Below are 14,024 nucleotides of genomic sequence, written 5' to 3'. Positions count from 1 at the left end.
CTCAAGAGTGTTCCTTCGTTCTTTTTCTTGCCTTCGTTCTCTGATAAGCATGCGGGCAGCGCAGCGAGTTTTTTTCCTTCTTCTTTCTCCTTACACTCCGTTATTCGGCGATTTCTTTTTGATCTATTAGGAAGCAGAGCGGGTCCATGATTGGTAAGGACGTGCGTGAGACGCGGATGTTTGCTCTGAAAACTGATCAGGTGGATGGTGAAGATAGTTTGCGTTCCTGTGCACGTCACAGCCTTTTTCCCTCACCTCCCGTTTCAGTGATGGAAAAATATAATAGAAGGAATTTATTTTGATCTTTTTTTTTTTTTTTTTTTTTTTTCTCTGGAAAAGAAAAGTTTTTCACCTTGGAAAGAAAACGTGCAACTTATATGTTTATTCCGATGACTTTCATTAATACAACGCAAAAGGAAATCTTTACTACTATTTACTGAAAACATAAAATACGTTATTAATATTTAGTAAGCAAATTGTTGTTGCTGTGACTTATCTCACTTGTTTGACGGTAGCATCAGAACAATGCCCACGAAATTCATCGTGGCAAGGAGTTCCACCCCCCAGTTTTGATGGAGCGCATCCCTGGAGGGGGACGGGTCCGAGGATCTGCCCCCTTTTCTTCTACCACCAACCTCTTGAGAGCATTTTCGGCTCGCCGTATATTTAGAGTGCCCTAATGCCGCACAGACACTATACATTTACAAACATCCATCCGGGCTGCAAGCCCGGGCCCTTCGGTACGGCAGGTAGCGTCGCTAATCACTATCCTGGTTGGGTGGCAGTAATTCTAATTAAGTTAGGAAAAGTAAATTAACTCTTCACGAATGGAGATTAAAACGTTCATTAACCGAAAGCCATTATGGTGAAGATATTTTGTTCAGCGAAAACTGACTTGTTTTTAAGCGTCACATCCACAAATAAAAGTAATCAACTGTTTTGGATGGCCAAAACTTGGCCATCCAAAACAGTTGATTACTGAAAAGTTGATTACAGAAAGATATTAGATAAAATAGTTCAAGTATTTTTTAGGATTGCATCTCTCTTATTATTTCTTATTAAAAGTACTAAAATTTTGCACTGCTTTAGCGCACTAATTATTTGATAAATAAATTAATTTTTAACGCATCTGTTTAACGAAGATAAACTTACTTAGTGACATTAAATGGTGGTACGGTAAGGAGTCTTTGGTCTCATGTCGCAAAATGTACAAAATGTTTCGTACAAAAATAAAATTGTAGCGAGAAAATTTCATCATTATTAAGAGTGAAATGTAAAAGTAGTCTTTTATAACGCACGGAGCCGTATTAAATGCGCAAAGGTTTAGTTCGATAATGTCTTAAACAGTTGTTTACTTTCATGCCTCTCATAATTAATTTACGTCTATTCATAGTCCTGCGTTGGCAACACGTTTTCGCGTTATATTCTTTGAAATATGATCGCTAGAATGTAGTTCAACTGTAATTGTTTTAATATTTTTTTAAATCGAACTATGCTATCGGATTATTATTAGATATTTATGTGTGTGTATTTTTGATTTGTGTAAACTTAGAGAAGTTGAATTTATTAAAGAGATTATATAAATAAATAAATAAAATATAAAAGCATTCAGATTTTAGAGGCGTTTATTTAATGTTTTGCGTGTTACCATTATTTATTAAATATCATATTCTTCGCACCATATAAAATACACATCAACGCAATATCACAAAATATTTAAAAACAGCATATCTTTAGAATTTCCGATAAGCAGTCTCGCTCGCTGGAGATAAAAATTTTACTTTCCGTATAGTGTTTCCCATTGCTTGTTTTGAAATCGTTGAGATTTTAAATCAAAAGTTCCTTAAAGCTTTTCAAAATATGAATGATAATTAAACAAATTCCGAAATCGAGTGCCCATGTTTAGGTGGAAGATTACGTTATTCAATATTTGATGGCTCTAGGTACTGCCATTTTTTCACATTGCGAGAAACATACATACATTCATGCAGATTCTTCATTATTTAATTTCTTTGTATATAACGCAGGACGATAATTTTTTGTGGCAACAACCTGAAAAGCGAAACGGACATTTATAGCGAAACAACGCAAAATGCCGTTTCGAAACTGATAGCCCTTCTGGGTTAACGCCGCTTTGGGCTAAAAAAATGAAAACCTTTCATTCAGCTCCGGCGCCGTTTGATTAACGGTCAGTAAACAAGAGTAATTAGTATAAAAATTTAAGCCAGGAGCGACTAAAACTTCGTATACAAACCTGAAGCTGGTATTTTAGCTGCAAAAAACCAAAATATTCCTTGCACAGTATTCGAAAGCTTACTCTTTTTTGGTGAAGCTTTCTTTTTCACTTTATTATACATCATATTACCTTAGGGTATTTCATATTAATGTGCTTTGGGCAAAAATAGTATGATTACTACTGGTAAAATTTCTAAAAACAGTAGTGAAAGTAAACGCAATTGTCCAAAACCGGGCCTAGATTACTTTTTTATTTTTAGTCAAAAAAGTAAATATCGCTCCTATATACAATCATATTAACTGCATATCTGCACTTTTTATATTCTATAATGGTAGCTGTTTTAAACAATAATGCATATATAATAGTTCCTGATCACACGTTGTGTATGGTGTTTCAGATTAAAAGGGTCAATAAGAAGGCATACATGTGAACGTGTAATTATTTTATTTTGATAAATCAAATTTACAGGGAAACTCTAGTTATCCAAGTTCCTATAGATATTCTATGTGTGCCCTTCCGATGACATGACAATCATTTATGCAGTATTCCAGTTCCTACCACACTCGTCATAGAATATCCTTTGTTAATGGTTCGCGCACTTTATTTATGTGGTGCTTCAGTTGCTGCAAGTTTTGGGGAAAATGAGGCACGAACAGTTTATCTTTGACAAAACCCCAGACGAAAAAATTACAAGTGTTACATCTGGTGATCTCGGGGACCAGCAAGACAATGGAGTATCATTTGACCTAGCACGGCCAAACCAGCGATGGGGTAGACTCTCGTTTAAATACTGGTGTACGTTTTTATGCCAATGCGATGGAGCACCATCTTGCTGCAGAATGAAGCCGGGAATTGCTTCCTGCAACTGAAGGGACAACCATTCTGATAGGATATCTTGGAAAATTTATCCGTTAATCGAATTTTTCCCGAAAAAGAGGGCCAAAAAAACACAACTGTTGGAAATGGCACAGGAAACGTTCATCTTTGGAGAATCCCGCTCATGTTCCATTACACCATGTGGATTTACCGTGCCCTCAAATCTTAAATTATGGGGATTTAACTTTGCCAGAAATGTGAAAAGTAGCTTCGTCCGTACATATAGGTCTGTTAGCGTAACCCCATTTACCTCCAGCTTATCTTGCAAATTTTCTTTAACGCTTGCACCATCTGAAAGGTGTATGTATGACCAGATTTGTAGACGTTTTTATAACATACATCATACTGTTACATGAGGCACATCGAGTTCAGAACTCGCACGACGCGTTTATTTTGTGGAACTTCGTGGAAACGTTTCACGAATTTTTTTCAACTAACTTCTGTTTTGGTTGCTGTTCGTCCTGAGCTGGTTTTCTTACACAAGCAACGCGTGTCCTGAAACAGCTTCCTCCACCGTTCGACGTTGTGAGGATGCGTTGCTTCTTTGCAAAATTTCGTTCGAAAATGTCTTTGAAGAACGATAAATACTGATGGTTTGGCATATTCAAAAACACAAGTCTGCTTCCTCCTGCATGAATGGCGCCTTTTGACTAACAATCTCTCTAGCGGAGAGTTCGCAACCGAAAGCTTTTTTGCTGTTGAAACTTGTATAATTATTCTAGTTGCAGAATTAATTTTTTCGGGTTAATAAATCAATTACACATTTTGTACTGTGCTATTCTTTTTGTCCCATTCAATATTAAACCCATGTGTATCCAGAAAAGTAACATATGTTATAATGGTTACAGCCGAAAACATCGCGGAGAAAACAACGCAAGGCGAAAACGTCGTGATACAAAACATCGTGGGAGAAAACATCGCAGTTTTAAAACATCGTGGTACAAAATATCTTCGCCGAAAATAAAGCGGTTCAAAAATTTCGCAGTTTAAAAACATCGTCGTCGAAAATATCGTGGTAAAATATAAAGTATCTACAAATCATCGCATGACGATAACATCGCAGACATGCTTCTTTCAGGCTTTAATAATTGTAAATGTATATTTCCATAATAACTTGTGAGCGCAAGATGGAAAGATAATTTTTACTTTCATATTTTTTATTAACTAAAATTTTTTGCTGAAAAAGTAAGAAGGAAATTTAAGTATAGAAAATTAAGGCAACTTATAGCACTTAATGGAATTTTAAAGTGACATAGTTAACTAAGAAAGGTCATACATACGCAAGACGACGAAACCCACTTGGAAAAAGCAGGTTTTTGCTTTATTTTTTCCACAAACAGGCGTTTTTTTTGACAAAGGTCATTAATAAATTATTTTTTATAAATTTTTTACTGGTAATTTTTCATTAAAAGTATAATCTAAAAAAGTTTAGAAAAAGGAAGCTACCTAACTGCATGACCTTATCTATAAAAAATTGCTAATTATGAGATTATTTTCTTCACTTTTGTCAATCTAATACTCTTATAATGAAAATGATTTCTTGTTCTGCTTCAGTTTATTCTTAAGTATTAAGTTTCCTTCTTACTTTTTCAGCAAAAATTGATTAGTTAATAAATATGAAAGTAAAAATTATCTTTCTTTCCATCTCGCGCTCACAAATCATTATGCGAATATCCATTTACAATTATTAAAGCCTGAAAAAAGTAGGTCTGGAATGATTTGTCGATACTTTATTTTTTACCGCGATATTTTCGACGGCGATGTTTTTAAACTGCGAAGTTTTTGAACCTCTTTATTTTAGACGACGATATTTTGTACCACGATGTTTTAGAGCTGCGATGTTTTCTCTTTGCGATGTTTTCTCCCACGATGTTTTGTAGCACGACGTTTTCGCTTTGCGTTGTTTTCTCCGCGACGTTTTCGTCCGCGATGATTTTGCCGCGATGTTATCGGAGGACACCGTTATAATATATAATTTTTAAATAAAAATGTTAAAAAATGCCTTTCAGAAAAATAGCAACAACATTGATGTAATGAAAAAAGCATTGCAATTAATACAAAGAGTATCATGCCCATTTTTCTGTTTTTTATTTTTATTTTTCAAAATTAAAATTCTTTATTTTAACGAAGAAAATTCGCTACTAATATATTTTCTTTCTCAAAATTTATTTGATTATTTAATTCACGTTCTGTTTAGAAGACAGTCATCTTTGAATGTTTCCATAACCAAGGGAACATTTTGTAGAGTTTCCTATTATTTTCAGTTTGCTGAAATTGGTCACACATGGGAAAATACAACGAAAACGCCCATGTAACCAGTCTATTTGTCGGGATTCGAATCCTGGAGCGAGATCACGGTGTTCAGTGATTTTACCGCTCGGCACTAGTGCACCTGTCTTGATCAAGAAAATGGTTACCTAAGACGATTAGTATAAATGAGGTAATCGGCAACATAGTGTCGAGAACTAAAGCAATATAAAGAATATAGCTCTTTTAAATTATGTAAATAGTAGTAACGAAGTTTTATATTTTAAATATAACAGCTTAAATTTATGTTTCTTGATGTGTATCAAAGTTCAAAATAAGAATTTCCTTTTTAAAATACCTTTTAAAAATGTTAAGCCCCCATCTGCTTGCTTACCTGAAACAAAGAATCCACTGGGCTCACCATTCTTGCTCTACCAGTTATCCATAACACACGATTAACTTTGTTTATCGATTTTATCAGTCCAAAGGAGCTTTGTGCCTGAAGGACTATTGTTTTCGTTTTGCGATTTTGCGCTGAATCACTATAAATGTCCGTTTCACTTTTCGAACTGTTGCCACCCAATGTTAGAGTCCTGCATTATATTTGAAGAATATAAATAATGAAAAATCTACATAAATGTATGTATATTTCTCGCATTGTGATTAAAAAACGATACGTAGAGCCATCGAATTTTGAATGACGTAATCTTCCTACGAATATGGGCATGTGAAAGACCAAATTTGAAATTTGAAATTTGTTTTATTATTGATTTCATACTTTGTAAAACTTTAACGAATTTGTGAGTAACAAAATAAACGATTTAAAAGCGAGCAATGGCAACACTCTACTGGGTAAAGAATCCCTTTTTATCTCCAGCGCGCGGCACTGTGTATCGGAAATTCTAAAGATAGGTTCATTTAAAAATTCTTTTGCGACATTGCTATTGAACTGAATTTTATGGTTGAAGTGCAAAGAACATGAAATTTAATAAATAAATCGTTTGAATTTCGAATTTGGAATTTGTTTTATTATCTATTTCATATTTTGAAAAGCTTTAACGAATTTTTTGATTTTAAAACTGAACGATTTCAAAACAAGCAATGGTAACACTATACGGAAAATAAAATTTTTATCTCCAGCGCACGAGACTGTTTATCGGAATTACACAAAACGTTAAAGAACGCCCCTTTGGACGTAATTTTAAATCTGAAACCTTTCAGATTTTTTTCGAATTTTAATTTCAGGTTTACTGTCTTCTTTCTTTACGTTTAATTTTAGAGGTTACAGCAAATAAACCGTAATAGTTTGCACTGGGAACAAAAGTTATAGGTTTATAGCATGTTCTTAAATAATTTTCATATACCATGTTTGCCCACCAGCTGCCGAGCGGTAAAAACGTTGAACATTGGTAGCTCCGTCCGAGGTTCGAATCCCGCGAACGGGCTGGCTGCATGGGCGTTTTCGTGGTTTTCCCCATGTGTAACGTGCGTACGAGCCGGTTTTCCTTAGAAAGTCCTCCGCGGAGGCATCGCGCCCTTTAGCCAGATAGCTCTCGTTTGCTTTGCCATAATTGAATAATCCAACCCAATCCATATACCATGTTTTGGAATTATATTTAGGAAAAATACAGAATACACTAAGGTATGTATGCAAGTTTCAGGAGTTGAGAGATTTCACTTTAGCTCATGACGAAGCTTAGCATATAAGAGTTAGAAAAAAGAACTTTAGTTAAGAAAAAAGAGAATGTCACTGATACACAAGAACACAAAATGGTATATTTCACTGTAAAAGAAAAAATAGCAAGAAACTATATATGTTTGTATTTATAACCTACAGCATAAATTTAGTCAACACAATGGCACAGTTTTAAGTTTGTTTATGGTGTACGGAAAAGAGAAACGATGAGGGCTATCTACCCTATGGAGAGAGATGCCTTCGAGGAAAGATTATATTTTCAGGTGAAAGTAATTCATATTTACGTTCCACAAGAGAGTAGATTTCTGATTACTCCAGACAATACTGCTTATCAGCACAAAATTGGAGCTGGAACCATAGTCTATAACTTCACATGTGAGCTTCTGGCAATAGCAGAGGCACTTGAAATGTATAGATACCTTCCCATTTCTGAGCAAGCAAAAGAAATTATTGTCTTCTGTGACTCAAACGCAGCTCTAAGGCAATCCTGGAAGCTTCTTGATTACCAAAGGGATCCACTTTTGCCTAAACAAGCTTCAGAAGTTAGATAAGGCCTGTATTCTTCAATGGTTTCCAGCGCGTGTTAGTATCACAAGTTAGTTTGGTTTGGTTTATTTAATTACGGCAAAGCACACTAGGGCTATTCGCCTAAGGGGAGGGATGCCTTCGTGGAGGACTTTCTAAGGAAAACTGACTCCCAGTATCAAAGCTAACGAGAACGCAGATAAACTGGCAAAAGAAGCTCAAAATATCAACAGTAATAATAACATTAATGTCACCCTTTCGGAACCAAATGCCATGGCCAAATACAGATTGAAGGAAATTTCAATTCCAATAAAGCACCAGCTCCATAACAACAATGAAGATCGACTAATAACTAAAATCATTACCAGACTTAGAACCGACCACCGCAGAAAATTGAAAATTGACAGAGATGGTAGGAAAATCTACATGAATTGTAATAACTATCCGGACACATAACTGATAATTGCGCATATTTTTGACTGTCGGGTCGTCCCTGCTGAATTGCTAAAAATTGGGGTCTTTTTTGAGCCCGTACCTCTATGGTTATAACATTTTGCAGATTGCCAGGGTTGTCATTTTCGCCCATGGCAATATTTGAATAGGCTTTATCATAGACACGGCTTCAAGAACAAGAGATTAGATCATTTGGATTATGCCAGAGCTTTAAAGCTCTAGTTGTCTACTGAGAGAGATGCTTTTGTGGAGGTCTTTCTCAGAGCAACTAATTCATATTATACATGGGTACCATACCAACCAGTTAATTGGGACATGAACTGATATCTCACTACTAGTACCCAGCACGTTTCATCATTCAGTGACTGGTGACACATAAGAGAAATTTTTCAGAATATATAAAATAAAAACTATTAAACACAATTCCACAAAGTGAACAATTTGCAACATCCCTTTACCTGGATGCAGAGTATCTTCAAAATTTCAGCTTTTGTTAGAATTTCCACAACAAGCTTGCAAAAAAGCAATCTGTTAGTAAATAGTTATAAATTTGTACAAGGATTTACGAAAGGACTTTAAATGATCATAGAAAAAAATTCGTGTGATTTAATCAAAATTTCAGCTTTTGTTAGAATTTCCACAAGAGGCTTGCAAAAACGCAATCTGTTAGTAAATGGTTATAAATTTTGTACAAGGATTTATGAAAGGGCTTTAAATAATCATAGAAAACAATTCGTGTGATTTAAGGATTTTGTGCGACACCAATGCTAATTATACATTTTCAAAGTAAATAGCTGCCAACATAATATTTTTAAATATTAGTTCCAAATTTATGGCCATTTTGAGCTGCCTATCGACTTTTGGAATTATTTCTTTAATGTTATGCAAGTCTGCAGCAACTAGAATATCATTTTACTTATTTAACGATGTCGAAAATCCTTTTATGCATAGTTTTATGGTTCAAACCCAAAGTTTTACTCTTTTTGTTTTGTATCTTGCGTGACACAGCTGAGCATTCCTTTTCCATCGATGATTTTTCGTTAGATAAATACTTTTCTCATATGCAATGATGGTAACTGCGAGTAAATTGAAACATGAATTTATAAAGCATTTTGAAATTTTTAGATTTGATCACACAAAATAGTGTTTTAACATTTCAAAATCCATCTGCTGTATTTACATTTTAAATTCATTTATCATTTTGCTTTTTATTGACTTGTTACGTATTTGTTCTTAAGCAATATATATTTGTTACGTTATTTTCTTCCTTCACGTTCTCGTACGTATAGATTTGGAGTGAATAACGACGACACTTGATGAAGTATCGAAATACACTTTACTTAGCCAATATTAATCAGGACAGCTCCAAAATCAAGTTTTACAGTCTTCGAAGAACTACTATAAACACGCTGGAACAATCAGCGACACAGCCTTCAGGTTATCACGCTATCACGGCGACGATAGCTTCACGGCAAAGCACCAAAGTTTCGACTCTTCTCTGTCGTTCTCGGAAATCCACGTATTCTCGAGACTCTCCACCCTACAACTCGCGATGCACTCGAAGACACACAGAGCACAGCTCCCGACACTTCGGTTATCAGGTTCAATGTTCCGCCTTACTTTCTTTGGGAACATGCACAGACCTGACTCGGAACAGGGAGCTTACTAAAGCTATGTTCAATAACTGTGGGAAATAGACAAGATACACAGGAAGGGTATACGAAACCCTTTATTTTTCACTCTTTACAATAATTTCCGTACTTCGGAATACAGAGACCAATTACTTGTGGTCTGAACGTAAGAATATAAAAATATAACTAAACTCTAACTTAAATTTGGAATAATCAACAAGGGCCTACGTGTAAGATTGGCCGGGTATTAACAGGAAGTCGTATGTAGTACAGAGAACTGTTAATACTACAATACGTTTAAAATTATCACGAAGATTAAACCTCTGGCCTGGAAGGCAAACAGCAACCGAGTAAAACTTCTAAGGCAAGCGGTCTGCTTCGACTAACTCCTTCCTCTCTCTCGCTTGGCAAAAAGCCACAACTTAAGTACTTGGCGTTCGCCAGACAAATTTTGCATAACTAAGTTAAAGCTTTTAATTCTGGCCGGAAGTAGAAAATAAGAAGTGATAGTAAAGATTTAAAATAAAAATAAACGTTAGTAAAACTTAAGATCCTTACATACTTCCCGCCAGAGTTAATTAGTTTGAAACTAAGGTCTAAAACGACCTTGTTGAAAACTTTTAGCTCTAGAATCTAACGCGAGGCCAATCTTTTACAAACATTTCTCACTAGAAACTAGAAATTTAAAATAAAAAAATTTGTTTTTACAATATCAGCTCCATGGACAACCAATTTTTCATCTGTACTGCATCTAAACAGGAGCTATTATTCAAATCTGGTTCCTTCCAGAGATCTGGAAGAAAAACTAGTTTAATGAAATGTTACACAATGAAATGGCAAGTAACATGCATATTTATATTTTTCTTAACATTCTTATTTCATTCATGACTATTTTAATTATCTCTCCCCGTGCTCTCTGACATGTGTTGTAAAAGAACACCAAACACGAATGTGTTTATGTATACGTGTTCAACACTGCCTCCTACAATCAAAACACTAACGTGTTAAAATTCAACATGACAAGACCGCGTAACACACCCTATCTTCAACTCTAAACCCTGAGGTACTCTTCTGAAAGTGGCTAACTCTGAAGTGTAGCGTCAGAGAGCCTAACTACATTCATTCAACCTTTAACACATATTCACCATAATTTGGTCTTTTTACAGTCACACGAATAAAAAAAAATTTTTTGACATTACTTTCACTTTTACCATATCACAGTATTTCTTAACATTTAAAATAACAGTTCACATTGTATATAAGAACATATTAACATGCCGTTAATTTTACGCATTTTAAAACATACATTAGTAGTACATTGTTAAATTCTATTCTTTTCCAAGCAAGTGCCATTTCTTCTACATTGAAATACTACATTTCAAAAAGTCTTTCAGACTAAAACTTCTTTCTTGCCAGAATGTTTTAAATAAAATTTATACAATAACTTTTACAATATTTAAGTATTTACACATTCATATTATACATCAACTTTAGTTTTACGCGCGAGTAATTGAAAAACATAATACCAAAATCGGTAACAACTCATTTCTCTCCCTTTTGGCGATAAAGGTAGACCTCGCATGAGGTAAAACTTCTTGAAATCTGCCACTTGCAGTAAGAATGAAAGATTAACTTAAGTTTGCAAAGTAACATAAAATTTTACTTATCTTTGTGATATTCGGACATTCTTTTCTGAGCCCAGTCCTGGAAGGTAGCGCATATTCTCGTTTATTTATCCTCCTTCTTGTGCGGGCTCGCCCTTCAGTGCCTTCCTCTAGAAGCTTTCTTTTTCCTCCAGTTCGGTCACCCTTGAATACCTTCTTTTTCGCCTCTGTCTGTGGTCTTGGCCGTTTGATGGCAGCTGGTCTTGGCGGAACGGGGACACTTCTTTCTCGTTCCTGCTTGGACCTCGTTGCTGGCCGTTCAAATTTTCCTTGTATCTTTTCCTCCTCCGCTAGTGGCCCTTCCGCAGTTCGGCGACATTTGCTGCGGATAGTCCTGTCCGATGAGTCGATCTTCCGTTTGGGAGCCGGGTTATAGTTGCCGTTATTTCTCCTGGCTTTCTTTGCATTCGTCGTACTTCTCCCTTCTTCATTTTGGGGGTGTTCGTGAGCTCTCTTTTCTGGACGGTGGAACGGCTTCTTTTTCTTGTTACCTTCAATTTTCCAACGGGGAAACTTTCTTTTCAATTGCTCCTGCCTCCTAATGGCTTGTCCTTGTGCTTGACGTTGTTCCACCTCTGGAGCTTGTGCCTGCCGTGTCTGCCGTGCCGGATCCTGCAAAAGATCTTTGAAAATTTGCATTTTATTACGATCATAGTAGGGTTTTATTTGATCAATGTTTGGGGAGCATGTTTCACCATTTCTGGCTTTTAACACCACTACAGCGTGAGTTATTTTTTCTATGACATATGGTCCTTCAAATCGTGGAAAAAATTTGGCAGTTTTATCTTCTGGTGCTGAAGAAAGTGAAGGCTTAATTTTTAACACTTCATCCCCTACTTTATAAGTTACTCCCCGTCGTTTCAAATCATAATAAAGTTTTTGTTTTCTCTGTGCTAATTCAGTATTCTTTTTTGCTTCTTTAATTAATTTTTCTATATCACCCATTTTAAATTCTGGGGCTCTTTGTTGCACATAAAATAATTTATCTAACGGAGTTATAATCTTTCTGCCTAAAAATAACTCAGCAGGAGTTTTGCCCGTTGTATCATGTTTTGCGGTCCTAAGGGCGAAAGCAAATTCATTGACATAGTTATCCCAGCTTTTATGAAAATTTTTAACATAACTACGGATAATTTTCACTATATTTCTATTGACCCGTTCCGCTGTATTTGATTGCGGCCGATACGGGACCATTTTTAAATGACGTATGCCCAGTTTTTGGCACATGTCTTCAAATACATTACTTACAAATTGAGGACCATTATCCGATATAACTTTTAGGGGCGCCCCGTATTTTAAAATATATTTATTTAAAATAGAATCGGTAACTAATTTCACGGAGGCTCGTTTTAAGGGAACAATTTCGGTCCACTTACTAAAATGATCAACCATAACAAGGAGATAGCGACTTTTATTTAATTGACTTTTTGGGAAAGGGCCCAATAAATCGATGCCAATTATTTCATTTGGAAATTCGGATTTAATACTATTTAGAAACCCGGCCGGGCGGAAATTAATATAATTAACTGCTTGACATGTTGGGCAAGACTTGACATACGCCCTTGTTAACTTTTGCAGTTCAGGAAAGTAGACTGCCTCGCGTACGCGTTGTATAGTTTTTCGAATACCAGCATGAGAAGCTAAAGGGGTGTCATGCAACTCCTGCAGGATATTTAATCTAAGACTAGCTGGGATAACAGGTCGAAATTCGTTGTTGGAATTCGTAGTTTTGTATAAAATAATAGACCGTCTATTAGTTCGTAATGGGCCGCCCTATTTCTTATCGCCAGAATATCTTGGTGGCTAAAATTTTCAGGATCCTTTAAATACTCATAAATGCTTCCAAACTCAGGATCCTTACCCAGTTCGGTTATTACAGTTTCTCGGGAATTTATTGTACATGCTGTGAGCATTGCCACCTTTACAGTATTACCTTCTTCATCTATTTTAATTCTGGATAGGGCATCTACTACGATATTTTCCTTTCCGGGGGTATGCTTGATTACCAGATTATATTCTTGTAGCTTGAGTGCCCATCATATTAACCTTGGGGATAAGTTTTTCCCTGAGTACAATCTAGTTACCGCCACATGATCAGAGTACACTGTTATTGGCGCCTTTCCAAAATAGACTCGGAACTTTTGCACTGCTAACAGAACTGCAAGTGCCTCTCTCTCGGTCGCGGAATAGTTTCTTTGTGTTTGATTTAAAGTTCGGCTAAAAAATGCCACGGGCTGCTGATTTTGCGAAAGTACCGCTCCTACCGCATAATCCGAAGCATCCGCTGAAATTTCTAAATTCTCATCATTTTCAGGAAATTTCAACACAGGGGCTTGCGTTAATGCTTGCTTTAATTTTTCGAACGCACTATTGGCTTCGGCCGTCCACGAGAATCTTGCCTTTTTCCTTTTTAATTTTAACAATGGTTCAGCAATAGCTACAAAATCTTTTATAAAGGACCTATAATATGAACAAAGTCCTAGAAAAGAAGAGAGCTTCTTAGCCGTATTTGGTGGCGGATACTTTTGCACAGCGATTATTTTTGATTCGTCTGTCTCGATTCCTTTCTGAGATATTTTGTAACCTAAATATTTTAATTCAGGGCCTGCAAATTTGCACTTTTCGACATTAACTTTTAGACCGGCATCATTTAATAAAGAAAACACCTGTCTTAAATCCTGTACATGTTGTTCCAG

The sequence above is a fragment of the Stegodyphus dumicola genome, chromosome 12 (assembly GCF_044657685.1).
Source record: "Stegodyphus dumicola isolate Sdum_Otavi_A_Nest chromosome 12, ASM4465768v1".
NCBI classification, from domain to species: domain Eukaryota; kingdom Metazoa; phylum Arthropoda; class Arachnida; order Araneae; family Eresidae; genus Stegodyphus; species Stegodyphus dumicola.
Note: the sequence above shows the minus strand (reverse complement) of the source record.